Consider the following 19,369-nt stretch of genomic DNA (forward strand, 5'->3'; position numbering starts at 1 on the left):
GCGAGAATTGTCAAGTCCATGGACATTTTAGGACTCAAGACCCCGCCGAGCTGGGAATTGAACCCTGGTCCCGGGCTGACCTCTGCTTCCAGGTCTGCCTCCTCTAACCAGTGCAAACAAAACAGGTGATGGACCGAATGTGGATCAATGTCACACATTCACCCCAGTCAAAAGATCTGGGCCCAAATCCATCGTTTTTTTGCACTCCACACCACCCTGGGTTAGACAATGGCAATATGCAAATCAGCTCTGACCCTGTGCCCCATGGGAACAGTCCAGTCCGAACTACAAAAGCCATGTCCTTCCCAGAACGGACTCAAGCATCCGAGGACCGGACCGGTTTCGAGGTAACACCTCTCATCATCCCGGCTAGCTTGACTCCAGTGGTGTGGAGTGCCTGGGACCCACGTCTGAGCATCCCCAGCGCACTTATGGCGGTATTGCAAACAAAACAGTGATGGACCGAATGTGGATCAATGTCACATATTCACCCCAGTCAAAAGATCTGGGCCCAAATCCATCGTTTTTTTGCACTCCACATCACCCTGGGTTAGACAATGGCAATATGCAAATCAGCTCTGACCCTGTGCCCCATGGGAACAGTCCAGTCCGAACTACAAAAGCCATGTCCTTCCCAGAACGGAATCAAGCATCCGAGGACCGGACCGGTTTCGAGGTAACACCTCTCATCAGCCCGGCTGGCTTGACTCCAGGGTGGTGTGGAGTGCAAAAAACGATGGATTTAGGCCCAGATCCTTGTACTGGGGTGAATGTAAGACATTGATCTACATTCTGTCCATCAAATTGTTTTTTGTAATTTTCTCCCTGAGTGTACTGGGGTAGCTCAGACGTGGGTCCCAGAGCCTCCACACCACTGGAGTCAAGCTAGCCGGGCTGATGAGAGGTGTTACCTCGAAACCGGTCCGGTCCTCGGATGCTTGATTCCGGTCTGGGAAAGATATGGCTGTTGTAGTTCGGACTGGACTGTTCCCATGGGGCACAGGGTCAGAGCTGATTTGCATAAAGCCATTATCTGACCCAGGGTGGTGTGGAGTGCAAAAAACGATGGATTTAGGCCCAGATCTTTGTACTGGGGTGAATGTAAGACATTGATCTACATTCTGTCCATCAAATTGTTTTTTGTAATTTTCTCCCTGAGTGTACTGGGGTAGCTCAGACGTGGGTCCCAGAGCCTCCACACCACTGGAGTCAAGCTAGCCGGGCTGATGAGAGGTGTTACCTCGAAACCGGTCCGGTCCTCGGATGCTTGATTCCGGTCTGGGAAAGATATGGCTGTTGTAGTTCGGACTGGACTGTTCCCATGGGGCACAGGGTCAGAGCTGATTTGCATAAAGCCATTATCTGACCCAGGGTGGTGTGGAGTGCAAAAAACGATGGATTTAGGCCCAGATCCTTGTACTGGGGTGAATGTAAGACATTGATCTACATTCTGTCCATCAAATTGTTTTTTGTAATTTTTTCCTCTAACCAGTGAGCCACACTTCTCCACTGCCTCCTCTAACCAGTGAGTCTTTCTGCAACCCGGGGTGTCTCATTTTTATCTGGAGAACAAAGGGAACGCTGGATGGGTTGAAATTCATGCTGGCACAGTGATACCAGACAGAAATGTAAGGAAAATGTGATTCATTTAGCTAAATTTAAGGTTTGCAGAGGATTCTGGGTAGGAAAACAATGGGAGGTCAACACATCCCTGGATTCCCCCCGGTGAGTAGTTTCCAGAAATGTCTGGATTTGGTTGGATTCCGTAACTGGCCGCCTAAACCGGGACCAAAAACGCAGGTGCCCCCCCTTGCAAAATCAGGTTGTTTTGTGATACATCATTTTGGTGTCTCCACAATACATTTTAGGCCCTTACCATGTTGCGGGTACTGTGTCGCCCTTATGATCCCACAACTTTACCACACAGAAATGTGAGGAAGATTGGATTTTTTAAGATAAATTTGAGGTTTGCTGGGGATTCTGGGTTACAAAACATTGGGGGAGCAATGCAAGCTACACCTCTCTGTACTCCTCCGGGTGTCTAGTTTTCAGAAAGTTTTGGTTTCCCTAGATGGCCGTCAAGCCCGGGACCAAAACATGGATGACTCCCTTGCAAAACCAGGTTGTTTCATAATAAATAATTTTGATGTCTCCTCAATACGTTTTGTGCCATTTCCTGTAGCAGGCACTAGACCTACCCACACAAGTGAGGTACCATTTTTATCGGCAGTCTTAGGGGAAAGCTGGGTGGGTGGAAGTTTGTCGCTCCCCACAGATTCCAGAACTTTCCATCACAGAAATGTGAGGAACATGTGTTTTGGACAAAGTTTGAGGTTTGCAAGGGATTCTGGGTAAAAGAATCTGGTGAGAGCCACACAAGTCACCCTATTCTGAATTCCTCTGGGTGTCTAGTTTTTAATATTGTACAGATTTGCTCTCACCAAACGCACGTTATTAAAACACAGGCTTCATGAGATTGGTGATCTATTTATGCATTCCCGGCCATGCTCGACCACTGAGCTATTCTCTCACAGCAAGACTACATATATGGACAGTTTTCTTTTACATAGAGTTCATGGCTCCCTGATCAGCGCCCTGACGGATTCTCTTGCAGAACCTGAGGAATTCCCCCCTGACACTTGTTATCGCCTCTCCTGATAGTACACACACTTGATCTCACGTTTATACCATATGTCTTTATCCCTCCACCCGGTCGCTGGTTCTAAAGGGCGAGCGGCATGGGAACGGGATTTAGGCATTTCTATAACAGAGGTTATATGGCTTTACTGCTGCACGCAAACGCTGTATGTTTCTACATTTTAAATATTTACATAGAACATATGTGACCCCAGCATTATTAGCAAAAATGGATCCCAGCATATCCTATACATGTGTTAAATGCACTACACCGGCAGCAGATATTCTGCACCTTGCATGGAACTGTACACCTATATGGGTGTACTGTGAGGAAATCTATCACCATAACTTCCTTATGGTAGAGTTTACTATAAATCCCACACGCTGTTGGCAATATTGGGGTATGTTTATTCTCTCAAAATATGTGTCAGAAGATTCACCGCTATTGCCCTACTTATTGCTAAGCAACAGGTATCGATACACTGGGGAGGATCAAGCATACCCGCTGTCAAGGCTTGGCTGAGGGATATGATATACTATGATACTATGAGTGACGTGCATGCTACATTATTGCCACCCACTGCTCGTCCCAGAGACATTTGACAATCAATGAAGGACTATTTGAGCACACACTCTTTGGATGGTGACTAGGCTGATATGCGGAAAAGCGATATACCAGCTTTGCACAATGAGACATCTGGAAGTTGGGCCACACTCTACCCACTGCTTGATGCAGCTACTGTAAGAATGCCCACTACTAACATTGCACAAATAGGAATTGTCTGATTTATGAGAGAGAATGCAAGGGGTTTAGAATTGATTGCATACGTGTTATCTGCGCATGTACCTTGTTTGTTTTTCTTTTTTACTGAGGTATTGTGTTTCTTAAACAGATTATTGACACGCCACTGTGGTGGAATGCAAGAAACTAATTTACTGAGATAAAGTTATCATTTGTTTTTTGTTCGATATGCAAAACTCAATAAAAAGATTAAAACATTTTCTTTACAGGTTTGCTAGGTATTCCTGTGTGACGGCTGAGCTAGGGCCCAAAATCCACAGCTAGGCCCATTTTCCAAAAAAGGGTCAGTTTTCACTGGAAAAATGTAATGTGTTCACGTTGCGTTTTGGGCCGATTCCTGTTACGGGCACTAAGCCTACCCACCCACACAAGTGAGGTACCATTTTTATCGGCAGACTTTGGGGAATGCTTGGTTTGCGCCAGTTTGTGGCTCCTCACAGTTTCCAGAATTTTCCTCCACAGAAATGTGAGGAAAATGTTTTGTTTTTTTACAAAGTTTGAGGTTTGCAAGGGATTCTGGGTAACAGAACCTAGTTAGAGCCACACAAGTCACCACATCCTGGAATTCCTCTGGGTGTCTAGTTTAAAAAAATTTACAGGTTTGCTAGGTTTCCCAAGGGTCCGGCTGAGCCAGGGCCCTAAATCCACAGCTAGGCACATTGCCAAGAAAGGGTCAGTTTTCACCGGAGAAATGTGATGTGTCCATGTTGCATTTTGGGCCGTTTTCTGTCATGGGCACTGGGCCTACCCACACAATTGAGGTACCATTTTTAGCGGCAGACTTAGGGGAATGCTGGGTGGATGGAAGTTTGTGGCTCACCGCAGATTTCAGAACTTTCCATCACAGAAATGTGAGGATAATGTTTTTTTTTTTTACAAAGTTTGAGGTTTGCAAGTGATTCTGGGTAACAGAAACTAGTGAGATCCGCACAAGTCACCCTAGCCTGGATTTCCCTGGGTGTCTAATTTTAAAAACTGTACAGGATTCCTAGGCTTCCTTAGGTGCCGGCTAAGCTAAGGCCCAGAATCTACAGCTAGGTACATTGAAAACAAGCACTGGCATAGCCAATTGGTCTCGCCTTTGGGACCTTATAAGTGTTTTGTTATCCAGCACAATATTGTTAGTGCAACATCATCAACTGTTTCATGGCTAAACACTTATAAGGTCCCAAAGGCAAGACATATTGGCTATGCCAATGCTTGTTGTTTATGGCTATCCAAGTGGTAGCTGTGGAGAGCAGCCTTCAGGCTAAGTCTTGAAGGAATGTAAATCAGCTTGTTTTACCCGTCTATAATCTCATGAATGAAAGGAGAACCACACCAGATATATAAAAAAAATATATTTGTATTTGTTCTAAACACGTCCCTCTAGTCTCTTTATGAGGCTAGAGGCAAAAGTACACATAGTAAACTTATTTAGCACACAGTAAATTGGCATAGTATACGTTTTGCCCTAGGGGCCTCACAAACAATATACTAAGAAAGTGGTATACGTAGCGCTGTGAACATAGAGATAAGGCCTAGCGCCTGTAGAACTGCTGGGGCAACCAGAAACCACCCAAGGTTGGGACGCAGGAGACCCACGGGGACGTGTGCAGTGTCTAAACACAGCAGCGAATCACTATTGAATTCTATGGAGAAAGTTTGCGATTAGATTTTTAAGGATTAAGGAAACTTAGGAGCGGACTAAGAACAAACCCCTTCAGTACTGGACAGTTCGAGAGTCAAGACCCACGGGAGCACCGAAGTACTTGTTACCTCACCCAGGGAAGCCGAGTGCATAGGTGTCTTTTCGTGTCGGGTTTCGTCGTCGTTTCCTATGGAGAGCTGCAAAGAAGTGCTGCAGGCGACCAGATGAAAAATGTCCGGATGGATCCAAGGGTGGATCAAAGATCCTGAAATCAGATGGGACAGAGTCTGGGTCACTTGCCAGTGACTAGGGAGGCAGTAAGAAGATGCCCACCTATGTCGGTGATTTCAGGTGCAGGAGGTGAAGCTTGACTCTTCAGCCACGAGGACCAGCCGTCGACGACAACCAGGAGCTGGATTTGAGCTGTCCCACGTTGGATGTCGAATGCTGCAGCGTCGGTATCCGGATTGGACCTAACAAGGCTTGGCAACAGCAACCCGCGCAGAATGCAAAGATTGGCTTGGGTGCAGACCAGCAAGGTCTGAGGGACTCACCCTTTGGAGGGGAGTCAGGGCACATCCGGAGCAACCAGGAAAGCACAAGGAACAAAGAGTGGCCTTCGTGGGGACCCATCAGTCAACGGACCAGGATCGCAAAGAAGCCTCAAGCAGAATTGCTAGAAGCGGGCCCAAGGAACACTCTGGGAGTGTGGACCCACAATCTTCGGTGCAGATGGTGCTCAGGGCTTGGACTACATGTAGCCCAATGCACAACTTCGGGAAAGCTCGGGAAGTAGGTGCACTAGTAAATGTGCACAATGTCCAGGAGTTCCGGTCCCACATCTCTCCTGATGGCAACAGGTCTCAGCTTTTCTGGGATCTCGTGTCGGCCTCCGAGATGTCTGGAAGTCCGTGTCCTGTGTCGCAGATTCTTCGGGATCCGGCGGGAGCCTCAGAAATGCAGACCAGCAAGATGCTTCTTTGGTGCCTGTTTAAACAGGGGGGGGTCACTCCTTGACCCCAAGAGAGATCCTTCCGTCTTTTAGTCGAAATAGAATGTCGAAGTTCCAGGATATATGTTGCAGAGCTTCATCTAGGGTAATCTAAAGTCCTAGGGACTGGGCTTCTTTACTTATACTAAGTTTAGGGGAAGAGCTAACTCTATGGTCCCACCAATGGGAGGACCTGGGGAGGGGGTGGTTCCACCACTTCCCCTTTGTCCAGTTTTGCTCCAGAGCTGGGGCTTAGTGCCCCAGCAACCGGTTTGAATTGGGGTATGCACAGGTACACCTTGTGTGCCCCAGGCACTGTCTGAAAAGCATTCACTGAATGCAACCACCCTGCCCCAATACACTAAAGCCTGTCTGGGGAGGTGGTTACACCTCGCTGGACAGGAAACCTATTGTCCAGGCCTCCCCTGCTGGAGTTTCGTCCAGCAGAAGGAGGTCAGACCCGTGTCTGTGGCAGCAGAATCCATTTTGTGATGCTGGGGCTCTTTTAAACTATTACCGGTAAAGTAAAGGTGAACATGTCTTCTCCCTCTAGAAGGGTGGAATTCAACCCCGGACGCCAGGTCTGGCGGGGGGGAGAGGGGTAGGATTCCAAAGTGTTTGACACCAAACACAACATGTTTTGATGCAGCCATTCCAAAGTTAGCATTTACCACAAGGTTATAATGCACTTAAAAGTATATGGTATGGCTGTATCACAGAACAGCTACAGAGAAGTGATTCCGAAAGCTGCAGAGGGGCTCAGCTCATGTTTGGGCACCCTCTCACACAAAACCAAGCACTCTGCTGTCAGGATTGTTAAGGCCTGCCATAGGAGTGACTGTGACTTATAGGTTTACATATGTCTGTATATATAGGTAGATATAGGTATACTATATCTCAGTAAGGGGTACTTACACCACCTTACCCAGGCTGCAGTAGCAGACCTGTGGTGCCATTTTGGAAGGCTTCCCAGGGGTAGCATAATACATGCTTCAGCCCCTGGTAGGCCTCTGGGGTACCTATGCCCTTGGTACCTAAGGTACCATATACTAGGGATTCACAAGGGTAACCCAATAACCAATCTGGAGTGTACCTAATGTACATGCAATCAGTTTAGAGAGGAAGCAGCTAGGCTGGGGTCCTGGTTAGCAGGGTCACAACCTGACTAAAGTCAATATATCAGTGAAACACCAGCAAAAAGTGGGGGTGACTATAGTAAGCAGATCCTACTCTCCTACATAGACCCTAGTAGTGATACTGGCATCCAGGCTGAAGCAAGTGGCCAAGATATTAGTTCTTCAATCTCAGGAGGGCTTCATCCCACACGTAACCTCCTGCACACATTAACATGTCTTCTTTGGTCCACCTAGGAAATCCTCATTAGCTCCCTTGCTCTGTCCTTAAACGCTGAGAAGACGACCCAACTGCATTGGCTAGTGATACCTGTTTGCGACCCTTCAGCTGTTTGTTTTGAGGACCGAGTTTATCTCTGAAGTCAAAATATTGTACAATGCTCCCACAGCACAGCTGCGGAGACTTTCTCTCTGACTCTTCCCCAATCACAGAGGGACGAGCCACACATGCCCTCGCTCTACCTTGCGATTCCTGTTGGCACTGGAGCCCCTTGCAGCTGAAATTAACCAGTCTCCTGACATTGTTGATGTCTCTACGCCTGTTGGTCCTTCCAAGATTCTTTTGTAAGCGGACACCATTCTCCTTACACAGGCAGTCCTTCACATTTCTCTCCTTGTCCTAATGTCTCATATAATGGAATTATCAGCATTGTCAGGATACAAAGTAAATTGGGATGAGAGCAAGACATTGCCCATGTCAAGGGACACCACTAGGGTGGTCACAGACAGCTATAACTTACAATGGCGACTGCTATGTTATGTTATGTTATATTGAGTTTATAAAGAGCGCAGCTACTCAAAGTGTCCCGGCGCTAGCTCCTGAGAGAAAGGAATGTTCGATTATCAGATTAAAACAGCAAAGTCTTGAGTTTCTTTTTAAAAATCAATGGGTCTTGGGTGGTCCTCAGGGCTAAGGGCAGCAAGTTCCAGGCCAAACCGGTCCGGCGCACGAAGGAGTTGCCACCAAGTCGCTGGCGCTTGAACTTCGGAATCTGCATCAGCCATTGGGCGGAAGACCGAAGCACTCACCCTGGCACATAAAAGGCAAATCTCCTTTGTAGGTATAATGGGCCGGTGTCAAACAGGGCCCGGTGAACAATAGTCAGCATTTTGAATTTCAGGCTTGACTGGCAGCCAATGCAGGGCACGCAAGTGTGTCCGTACACTATCTCTGGGAGAAAGACCCATAAGGAGTCTGACCGCTGAGTTCTGCACGACCTGCAATTTTTTGACCAGGGACACCGAACAGCCCACCAAGAGGGCATTGGCGTAGTCCAAACGGGACAAAATCAACGCACAGACCACAGTTTCTCTGGAGGTACTCGGCAAAAGGGGGAGAAACTTCCTCAGGCTCTTGAGTATGCCAAAACAAGTGCCGGCCAATTTCTTCACATGCATCACAAAGTGCAGGTTTTGGTCGAACCAGACACCTAGATTTTTTACTGCGCCAGTTCTATCCGAGGGCCGAGGAAAACCAGGGGGCCAAAGCCTCTCTCTGAAATCTGAAGGAAAGAAGCCAAACAACAACACCTCCGACTTCCATTCATTACATGTCAACTGAGCAAACTGAACAAACTTAAGTAGCTGGGAGTGATTGAAACCAAAGGCCTGAAAACATGGTCTCCATTTACTTAGATCCTCTTATTGCTAGATACTGGGCAGAATGCCAGAAATGATCACAGTTGACGACCGTTATGAGGAAGACTCAAGCGATTAGGATGGTAAGTACCCCCATATTTACCTACACACATCGTGTAAACAGCCTTCTACTGCTATACATGCACAAGATGCCGAGTCCTACCCATAACCGTGAGCTTCACATGATATTTCAAACCTGGAATGAAGCTCACCACCTGCTACAGGTTGACGCCTGTCGGCATACCAAAGAGCTGATATGGCATTATAATAGTTTATATATAGGAGGCAAGCCCATGCACTGGAAGACATAAAACAAGCTGGTCTTCATACCATTGATCAGCTGTTAATGCAGGGAAATGGAAAATACTTTGAAGCCCTTCAATAAAATTAACACGTACCCCCCACACAGAAGTGGAGATATCTGCAACTGCTCTACTGTCTTACCAGCCGGTTAGGCCCCCAGCCTTGGCACGTAGTAGATTTGCCTATTGTATAATATCTTAAACTCTGGGGTCTTCAAAAAAAATGTGATGTCGGTCTCGGAGTTTTACAATCTCCTAATACGAAATTTACATTCCCAGCCACCCCTCCTCTATTTGCAAACCACATTATAAAGTATCCTAGAGATCACATAAGATGAAGATGAATGGGATAACATTTTTAGAGATATTAGGCAGGTGTCTGCCTATTCAAGACCGTTCATGATTGGTATTAGCCCCCCAAACACTATCAGTGATGAGGGAACTTTCCCACTAGAACTGTTAAAGATGCAGCAGCCTCAGCTGCAATACTTCCCACATCCTCATTGGTTGTCCAGTCCTGCTTCAATATTGGTCCCGAATGGGAAATACCCAGCAACTACTCTAAACCTATCCTTGCCTGAAATTTGTTCTGTTGCATGATTCTTTTGAATCATGAATTATGCTAACTACCTATGGCCATGACTACAACCAAGATTTGTAACCTGCGGCATTGGTGATCTCCACAAATCCACTAATATGATGAGTGGATCACTAAGATGCATTAAAGTACCATTGAATCAGTTGATTATCTTCAGGGTTCAGGATGCCTCAGAGACGTTCTTTCACATTTGGTCCACATTTCTAGCCACACCCGACCTCCTACCAGAGTAGCAGTCTTCACCCTGCCATGACCCAAACATAGTTTCTGTATTCTAATTCCACACCACTCCCTGGGCGCGAGCCGTATTCTGCTATCTCCTGCACTTACTATGTTGGTGGACCATCTCACCTCCAAGCAATCCCCTTTCTCCTGGGTCCATATTATCCCTCACACTCCCCCGCCCCCGACGCCTTTCTTTTTCCTCCACTTGCCTCATGGCGCAACATAAAGCCTGAGACACATTTCAACCATCATTGGTGGAAACTCCCCTTCCAATGGGATGTGCAGATTGTGTAGTTGTCCATTTATAGTCCCATTTTGGTCGTCGCACAGCAGCACGGCCCCATTCCCTCCTGCAAACCGTGGGTATGCATGTGTATTCTGATGCCAACATGCTTGATACAGTCAATGCCTGTGAAGGGCATGGATTAACCACTGCTTCCTAGGTTTCACGTGTGTTGTTCATCATATGATCCTTTTTAGGTCTCGCCTCACCTATGCAGCACGCATGCGCTGTATAGGAAAAAGACCTATAGAAATTGCTTCAGCTTTTCAGCCAAAAACGTGCACGCATTGATTTGCTTTCAATGGCAATGCGTGCACGTTTGGCGATTCCCTTGTGGGAGCGAGCTTTGGAAACATATGTTTGCTTGCTCCTGGGGAATCGCTATGTGTTCTCTCACACTCCCCCCCACTCCTCCCACTTGTTAGTCCAGTAGTGTTTCACTTTCGCGGCCGCGGGCCGCATCTGTGTTTCAGCGCTTGTTTTCTAAGGCTACTATACAATAGATGCACCTATCAGATCTTGCGCTTCCCTCTAGCTCCGCTGAACGCTGAATGCTTCGAAACAAGCTGCACCAGACAAGGAAACGGTTGTGTCCATCTTTTAATGGAGTGCTTCTCTATATCCTGTCTGACCATGGCCTAAATTTATTTAACAAATATTTACATACATATGCAATTTGAAAAACGTGTATCAAATCACAAATAAAAACGTCAAATAAGATTAATTATATTTAAAAAAGAAGCATTGTGTCAGAATAAAAGGTTGACTTTAAGTCCTTAACCCCTTCGATGCTCATGACGGAACGGTTCCGTCATGAGCGTCGGTTGGCCTGTGCTCATGACGGAACCGTTCCGTCATGAGCCCATTGGCTCATTAGAACGCTCAGCACAGCGCGAAAATTTGCGCCGCGCTGAAGCGGTTAATGCACACATTTTACATTTCTATATTTAACATTGTTTACTATTTGTCTACTATTTCTTAACTAATAATTATTAGTTATGGTTTTAAAACACGGTAAACTTATTTTAGCAATGCTGCGTTCAGGAGAATTTTTCGTTTCTCGGCCAGCCAGTGAAGCCTTACTATTTATTTAGGGGCTTGGTTTGTTTTGGACTTCTTTTGCTAGTATTCGCGCTTGTTTTCTGGTTCTAGAAGTGGGTTGGGCTTGTTTAGGACAAGACTGCAACACTGTTCCGGAGCTGTACCGTGTCCTGGCCTCTCCCACTGCAGGTAATAATCCTTATGTGGCTCCACTTCCATTGTCATTTTGCCATCTTTAAGTCTTCTAAACCCAAGTCTTGTTTAGAGAGTACTTATTGATAACTGAATTCAGACTAGTGTTTCCGGGACGTAAACAATATGCACAAGCTGTACCATGTCAGTATTGGGGTGTTCATTTTTTTTGTAGACGGTGGATTATGCTCCTATGAATGCTTACTAGTGGGCATCTTGATGTGATGGCTGTGTGTGCTAATGTCTGTGTCATATAGCAGGGAGGAAAGGAGTGGTGTCCTGTGAACCATGTTATTATGTGTGTGAGTGCGTCAGCAGTGTTTGTGCTCTCTCCAGAGTTGTCAAGTGTGCCCTTAACGTGTGACATCTAGTCCCGATATTTTTCCCAACAGAACTCAGCATACTGGCCCTCATAGTTGGTAGTTTAGGCTTTCCATTATATAAGTAGACCTAGATGTTCCAACTGTTTGGTAAACGGTCAGGAGAGGACGAAGGTATCACACGGGAAGTGGAACAGCATGGCTGATATGTTGTCCTGTGCACTATGTGTGCGCCTGCCCACTTTCAGTGGGTATGTGTAAATGTACAGGCTGTGTAAGTGAGTGTGTGCATCCAGGTCAGAATCGCACCACTTTATAACCAGATGGCCTTTTGAGAAGTTCCACTGTCCCCAAGTTCTACACACTTAATCAGTTATTGGGTCTGTATTCATCTTTTGTAATAAAGAAAAACAACACCAAAAACAAAGCCGTACATAGACAAGGGGGTTGTGGCAGTCCCCTTTAGCCAATGTTTTGTTAAAAGTTTCACTCACATTGTGGTTATGCTTATAGTCAGCATTGAGCAGGGTAGTAGTCAGTACCTCCAACTGTTAGCTTTTTAGGACTGCCCTATAGATCCCATTAGCAATATCCCAGTCTCATGCCCCCTCCCCACGCCACCAAAAAAACATACATATGCATATACATAGATTAGCTATTGGCTAACCCTTCCCGGCCACTAGTCCACTAGTGTCATTCATAGTTTAATCCCACGCATCATAGCCTACACTACAGTACAGGGCAGTGGGTCAGCCACTTCTGTCATTGCCTCTGTTCACCGGGTCTGTTACGGGTTTGGCCAATGTATATGCGCAACTATAGCTTTCATTTGTATTTATTTTCATCAAAATTGGATACATTGGGCGCGATGGTTTGAATCACTACCGGTCTTTTATTGTGCTCCTCACAACAATAAATTTACTTTATTGATTGGGAACAAAAACAAACTTTAAAAGTACATATGTGTTTTAAGTTTTAATACAGTTTTTTAATGTTGCTTAATCTAAAAACAAAAATAGAGACTGGCACAGCTTAGAAAAAACATCTCTTCTGATAGAAGTATGGAAAATCACACGGATTTCCTAATTTGACCAAATAATGCAAACAAAAAATCACAAGTAAGGTGTTGTTATTATACAGACCCTCCAGGATTTAGCGATTTCGCGGTTTGCCGCGAAAATGGCACTTTTGTTAAAATGCCGCGATTTTTACAAAAGTGCAGCGAAATCAGCACTTTTGTAAAAATGTGCGATTTTTACAAAAGTACCCGCGAAATCGGCACTTATCCATTTCCGGTGAAAATAACATTGCAGGTATTGCTTTGCTGGTGGCAAGTTGAGGGATGTAGTCATTCACAAAGGCGTTGGCTGATAGCCCCATCGACGACGGCAAAGTATCAGTCCATGCCACAATGGACTGGATACTGGCCGGCAGTGCGTCGCTAAGGTGTGTAGGAGGTACTAAAGAGGGTTGACTATGAGTAAGAAGGGAGCTCAGTGACAGGAGACGTGACCTCAGTGGTGCCCCCAATCTAAGGCAGAGATCTTCAGAGGGAGTTAAGGTTCAGGTGAAGGTTCTCCGTTATCCAGGGGCTCTGTATGTGGGATACTTTGTGTACTTCTCACATCAGATCAGGCGCGCAACACCCATTGTCCTCAAAGGGCTTCAGCCCCCCCCCCGTCGTGTGTGGCAGCCCAGGATGAGACACTTCCCGGGCCAGCTCACAGCAGCACCCGAGCACTTCACAGGTCTTTAAAAGACCTTGTGCATGGTAATGGGGCTTTGTTGTTGTTTCACCCCTTCTAAGAGCCCCTGCAGCTCGACTGTGCCAATTGCCTAAAGATTCAGCCCCCCCCGAAATGTTCTCTTAGCCCCCTGACTCTAGTTGTACCTCTGCATCAGATCATCACTGTTTGTGGTGTCATGAGTAATGGACCACTACTGAGCACGGGGTAGGGGACGGAGTCTGCTAGAGGTCTTCAGAGGGGGTAAGCTTGAATAGTAACAAGTATTTCTTACATCTAGTCTGGTGCAGTAGTGTTGCGCTCTTCTAAAGTTTCATGGCCTAGTTTGAATGAAGCAGCATGGTGAGAACTGCTGTACTACACAGAACTGCTGTACTACACAGAAGTAACCTATGTACAGTTATGGAACACAAAGGATAGAACAATACTTGGGCATTCAAGATGTGAGAAAGATTAGTGAATGGGTCTGTGGAATTCCGTTGCTACGAGTGTTTAAATAAAACGATTGTCCCCTCTATGGGTCTCATTGTTTCCTACACTGAGTGAAACACTCGGAAGGAGAAAAAGCTCTGCAAAAACACCTGACCAACAGCTCTCCTCAACCACCCTGCTGCAAATCGACATGTCCTTAATGGGTGAAATCACTGTGACATGACCAGGCCTCTGGGTTCCATCATGAGCAGGTGAACTGAGCATGGAGAGCAATAGTAGTTTCTCAGTTAGCCATGTCCAACATCACTAGATAAGGACAATGGTAAAGAATTGCTCAGACTGGAGGAAGGAAACTTTTATAGTAATAAGGATGATAAATGCCCCCCTTCACCGGGGCCCTTTGAGGACCCCCTTAATGTATAAGTAGTCCAGAGTATAACTTTAACAGTAAAGAAGGAAGACAATTTGTAAGGAGGCCCCAAACTGAACAAATTGATAACCCATATTTTCGGAAGAATCAGTAAAGTCACAGAGTTACGTATTCAAAACATCTTTTCAAGAGAGCTATTCCAACATATAACTTGGTTTCCAAGTGGGACGTTTTGACAAAAATGAAGTAGCCGGCGAATATATCATCTCAACAGGAGAGGCTTGGGGTAATGTAATGGTATCACAGACGTTTTCAGCAAATTTGCCTCTGCAATCATAACATAAAAAAGACATCCGGTGTATCGTTAGGGCTTAAGGTGATGCAACTATACAAATAAAAACAATCTACAACTTCTACTTCACTGCAGTTGGGGTAAAAAAGAAAAAAGGGAAGTGGTGCATGTGAGTTGTGATGCAATGTGACAACACAGGCTGGCCCAACAACCTTTTTTTTTTTTAAATACCAGGAGGGGCCCGCCGCATGCCCAGTGTGCGGCGGGCTACTGAGGCATAAATTGCAAACTAAAGTGCCGCAAATGCAGCTAAATTTCCATATTTGTGCCGCTAAATTTCCATATTTGTGCCGCTAAATTTGCTAATCCATGCCGCTATATCCTGGGGGGTCTAGTTATAAAAGCTCTTAGACAGATATGTGTTTTGGAAAACGTGAAATTATTTATAAAAAAATTTCAAATGGAATACAGTACACTCTCTCCCTCCCCACACGTAAAACACATTTGTGCCATATTGAATCATCCCAGGATAATATGCTGCATGGCTAAACACTTATAAGGTCTAAAAGACGAGACCTATTGGCTATGCTAATGCTTGATATACTATCGATTTTCGTTATTTGCCTGTTTCTAGTCTACGGCACCATTGAAGGTTTCATGGGTCATTGCTGCGCAACATTGATCTACGAGTTTCTTTAGGACTATTGCAATGTCGACCACAATTGCAGATGTAATTGCATTCATATCTTTATTTTTTGTACTCCTTGCTTGTCGCTGTATGGACACCTCAGGACCCCTTTATGTTGCTGACGTGCTTTCGATGTGACATTTGTTTCTCTGAGTACAGTTGGGTGGAATATATCTTGTACCTGCGCTTTCACTCATACTTCTATTTGAATTCAAAAATAAATACTTGAAAAAAAAGAGAGAGTTGTGACTCCTATAAAAATAAATGACAATTGAGCAAAAGTAAAAATGCCTTCATCACTGCGCACAACCACTACATGCTTATGATCAGATTGTTGATGGAGTCAGCAGGCATAGTTACCTTCTGTTTACCATACACTTCCACCTGAATCAAACATGCTACAAATTGATTATTCAGTACTAAATTCATAAGTATACTAATGGATCACTTGCTATACACCACCTTGGGGAATTAACACAACTGAACACAGTGTTGTATCAGGGTGGAGTCACATCCCAAGACTCACACAATTAATGCTTCTTATGCCTTGTTGCACGAATAGAAAAAAGGCTGGCATCTGAAGTATCTTACGAAAATCACACTGAATGCTCAATTTAAACCCTTGAAGTGAAGCAGATTACTAAATATCTCCCACAAAACCTCATTTGGTCAGTGGGATTTATCTTGGAATCATTTTTAACCTCTCAGAAGTCAAAATGCCATATAATCATAAATGGGGTCACCAGTTAAACATACCGTGCTCACAGACCCTTCAAAAATGTTCATCCCCAGCAACTTCAATGGAATCACTGACCACAACATCCTGGCTTCATCTTCTTGCAAACTCATTAGGTTGAAGGTATGCTCCCAACCTAAATTAGCCTGCCATTTTTGGGTTATTTTTGCGTGCTCTCTAGTGTGCAAACTGAGCACTCTTGTTTTCGTTGTGGCTTGTTTGGAACAGTACATGAGATTCAGAAGCTCAGAGAGTAATTGTGAAGCTTTCCCAAAATAAAGCTACTACCAATTAGGGTGACCAACTGGCATGGGTGCAAATTCAGGACGGCGAGTGTAAAAATTCCGGACAAAGAATCAAAATTCAGGACAAAAATTCAGGACAAAAGGTAAGTTTTACAGACGCATCAGAGGAGGTCGCGCAATAGTATATAAGTAAGTAAATAGACAACCACTTAAGTAGAAGTTAAAATAAGTTTATATTAGGTTGAGACAATCGTGCACTTCACCATTTTTCAGTATAGCCGCTGCTTGCTACCTTAGACGATTCAAAACTGGCATCTCGCTCCAGCAGGTACATTAGTCACCAGACAATGGGGAACCACACCTGAATATAAGTGAGGCCGCTTTTATTGTTGATTCAAAACTATTGGACATACAAGTAACTTGGCAGTGCCAGCCCCAAGTAACAAAACCGCTCACCCCCTTTCCAGTCTCCCAGGGAAACACCTGATGCCCGGTTGGCCAGTCCGGCATTGCTAGCACCCTCCAATGGTGCCCCTCATCTTCACATAGACCTTCTCTCATGTGTATTTAATTTCTTTTATAGTGTTACTCATCCCAAGTATGTAGGGCAGGGTGTCAGAGTGCGTTACATCACACACACATTATGTAGAGACAATGACTCATATAAACGTGAAAGTCAATGTATAGGAAATGTTACTTAAGATAATGGGTGCTACAAGGTGTAATCATTCTTTTATAGATCATTCAGTCGTTCACCATTCATTCTGTCCTTCCATCTATGTGTCCATCTATATCCAAACATATTCAACCATTTGCAAACCTAGCCACCATGTATCCTTCCATCCATCATTTCACTCATTCATCCCTCCATCCACCCTTTCACTCATCCATCCATTATTCACCCACCCACCCTTTCACCTCATCCATCCGTACAGTCATCCATCCACTCTTCTACCCATCCATCTATTCACTCATCTATCCAGCCATATACCCTTTCACCCATCCAGCCATCCTTTCACTTACTCATTCATCCACCCAGTCACTTATTCTTCCACCCATTCACCCAGTCATTCATCCTCCCTTTCTCTCTCCATCCCCTTTCACTTATCCATCCATTCTTCCACCCACCCACCCATCTACTCATCCATTCATGAATCCATCCATTGACCCTTTTATTTATCCATCCGTTCTCTCATCCATCCACCCTTTCACTTCTTCACTCATCTATATATCCTTTTGTCCATCTATACCCTTTCACTCACTCATCAATCCTTACATCCACCCTTTAACTTATCCATCCATCCACCCTTTCACTTATCAATTCATCAATCCATCCATCCTTTCACTCATCCATTCACTCACCCATTATCTACCCTTTCACTCGTCCATCCATCCATCCACCCGTTCACCCACCCATCTACTCATCCAATCAAGAATCCATCCATTGACCTTGTTACTCATCCCTCTTTTCACTCATCCATCCATCCGTTCTCTCACCATCCACCCTTATACTTCTTCACTCATCTATCCATCCTTTTGTCTATCTACACCCTTTCACTCGCTCATCAATCCTTACATCCACCCGTTAACCTATCCATCCCCCTTTCACTTATAAATTCGTCAACACATTCCATCCTTTCACTCATCCATTTACTCACCCAATATCTACCCTTTCACTCATCCATCCATCCATGCATCCTTTTACACACCTATCCACCCTTTTAATCATCCATCCTTTCTTTCATTATCTATCCATTCACCCTATCATTCATCCTTTCACTAATCCATCCAGCCATTCACACATTCCTTCACTTATTTACTCACCCACCTTTTCACATGAGCTAGGCCTTTGTCTGCAGAGTTGCAGACAAAAGAGGTCCATCAAGAACGCCACCCCTGCTATAGTTCCTAAAGCAAGGGGTGGGGTGGGGGAGGGTTCACTATGCCCCTGCACATAGGCAATCTGAAAACTAGAAGTCGAGTCATGCAAGATGCACAGTGCCAGGATCTGAGGTGACTGTCACATGATGTTGTTTCCAGGGCTTTAAGTGTCAAAACAAAACTGGGGGTCTCTTAAAAGGGGGTATTCAATGTAATTAAGGGTGTGGTATAAAACATCTAGGCCAAAAAACTGTGCATAGCATATGTTTCACGCGACTGGTATTATGTTGTTTCTGTCATTGCAACCAGTTATATAATACAGCAAGTATCATTACATCAACAACAAGCCAGGACTATTGGCTTTGTCAATGGTTGTTATGTGCTTAAAATAAAAAAGCAGTAACCATGGCTTTGTTGAATATAATATTGAAAATACTTAATTTCTAAAATGATGAGATATTGAAAGAACATAACCTGTTCTTTTTAACTTGTTTTACAGGCTTCTTTAAATAAACTGTTCTCCAACGTTTTACCTTTTATCTAACCGAATGCCCTGCTGTGCACTGAGGCAGGAGGAGGCCACCACATGCTGCCATACCCCTAGACTGCCATTGACATTCTGTATGCGGCAATTAGCCAGCATACAGAATGACAAGCGGGAGGGGCTGCTCTTGTGCTCAAGGAGGAGTGTGAGGCGCCAGCATCAAGGGGCTTAGGCTTCTCACAGAAAAGCAGTGCTGCTCCCTGTGAGGCCAGAATTACGGACAAAAGGCGTCCATAAAAGGGATCCTCATAGACAACGGACGTGAGGTCCCAATTACGGATAGTCCGTGAAATTTACGGACGGTTGGTCACCCTACTACCAGTGGCGTCACTAGGGTTGGTGTCACCCGGTGCGGGTAACTCATGGTGTAACCCCCTCACAACTTACCGGATGGACCAACTCACCCTCTGCCTACACCATGTCCCCTCTGCCTGCACCATCTCTCCCTCTGTCCGCACCATCTCCCCTCCGCCTGCACCATCTCACCCCCTGCCCGCACCATCTCTCCCTCAGCCTGTGACATGCGTAGCCTTATCAATACATCCTGAAATCCGTTCTGAAAAACCATGGTCACAAGTGTTTCTAACATTGGGATTGCATAATGTATTTAAAAGCAGGGGGTGTAACGATGATTTAAAAAGCAG

General features: G+C 45.1%; 1 protein-coding gene across 2 annotated transcripts in view; it reads right to left on the reverse strand.

Annotated features, from left to right (window-relative positions):
- The window catches only part of SCUBE1 (signal peptide, CUB domain and EGF like domain containing 1), a 1,931,683-nt gene that overhangs the window by 545,719 nt on the left and 1,366,595 nt on the right, over positions 1-19,369 (reverse strand). The window lies entirely within an intron of this gene.

The sequence above is a fragment of the Lissotriton vulgaris genome, chromosome 1_1 (assembly GCF_964263255.1).
Source record: "Lissotriton vulgaris chromosome 1_1, aLisVul1.2, whole genome shotgun sequence".
Taxonomy (NCBI): domain Eukaryota; kingdom Metazoa; phylum Chordata; class Amphibia; order Caudata; family Salamandridae; genus Lissotriton; species Lissotriton vulgaris.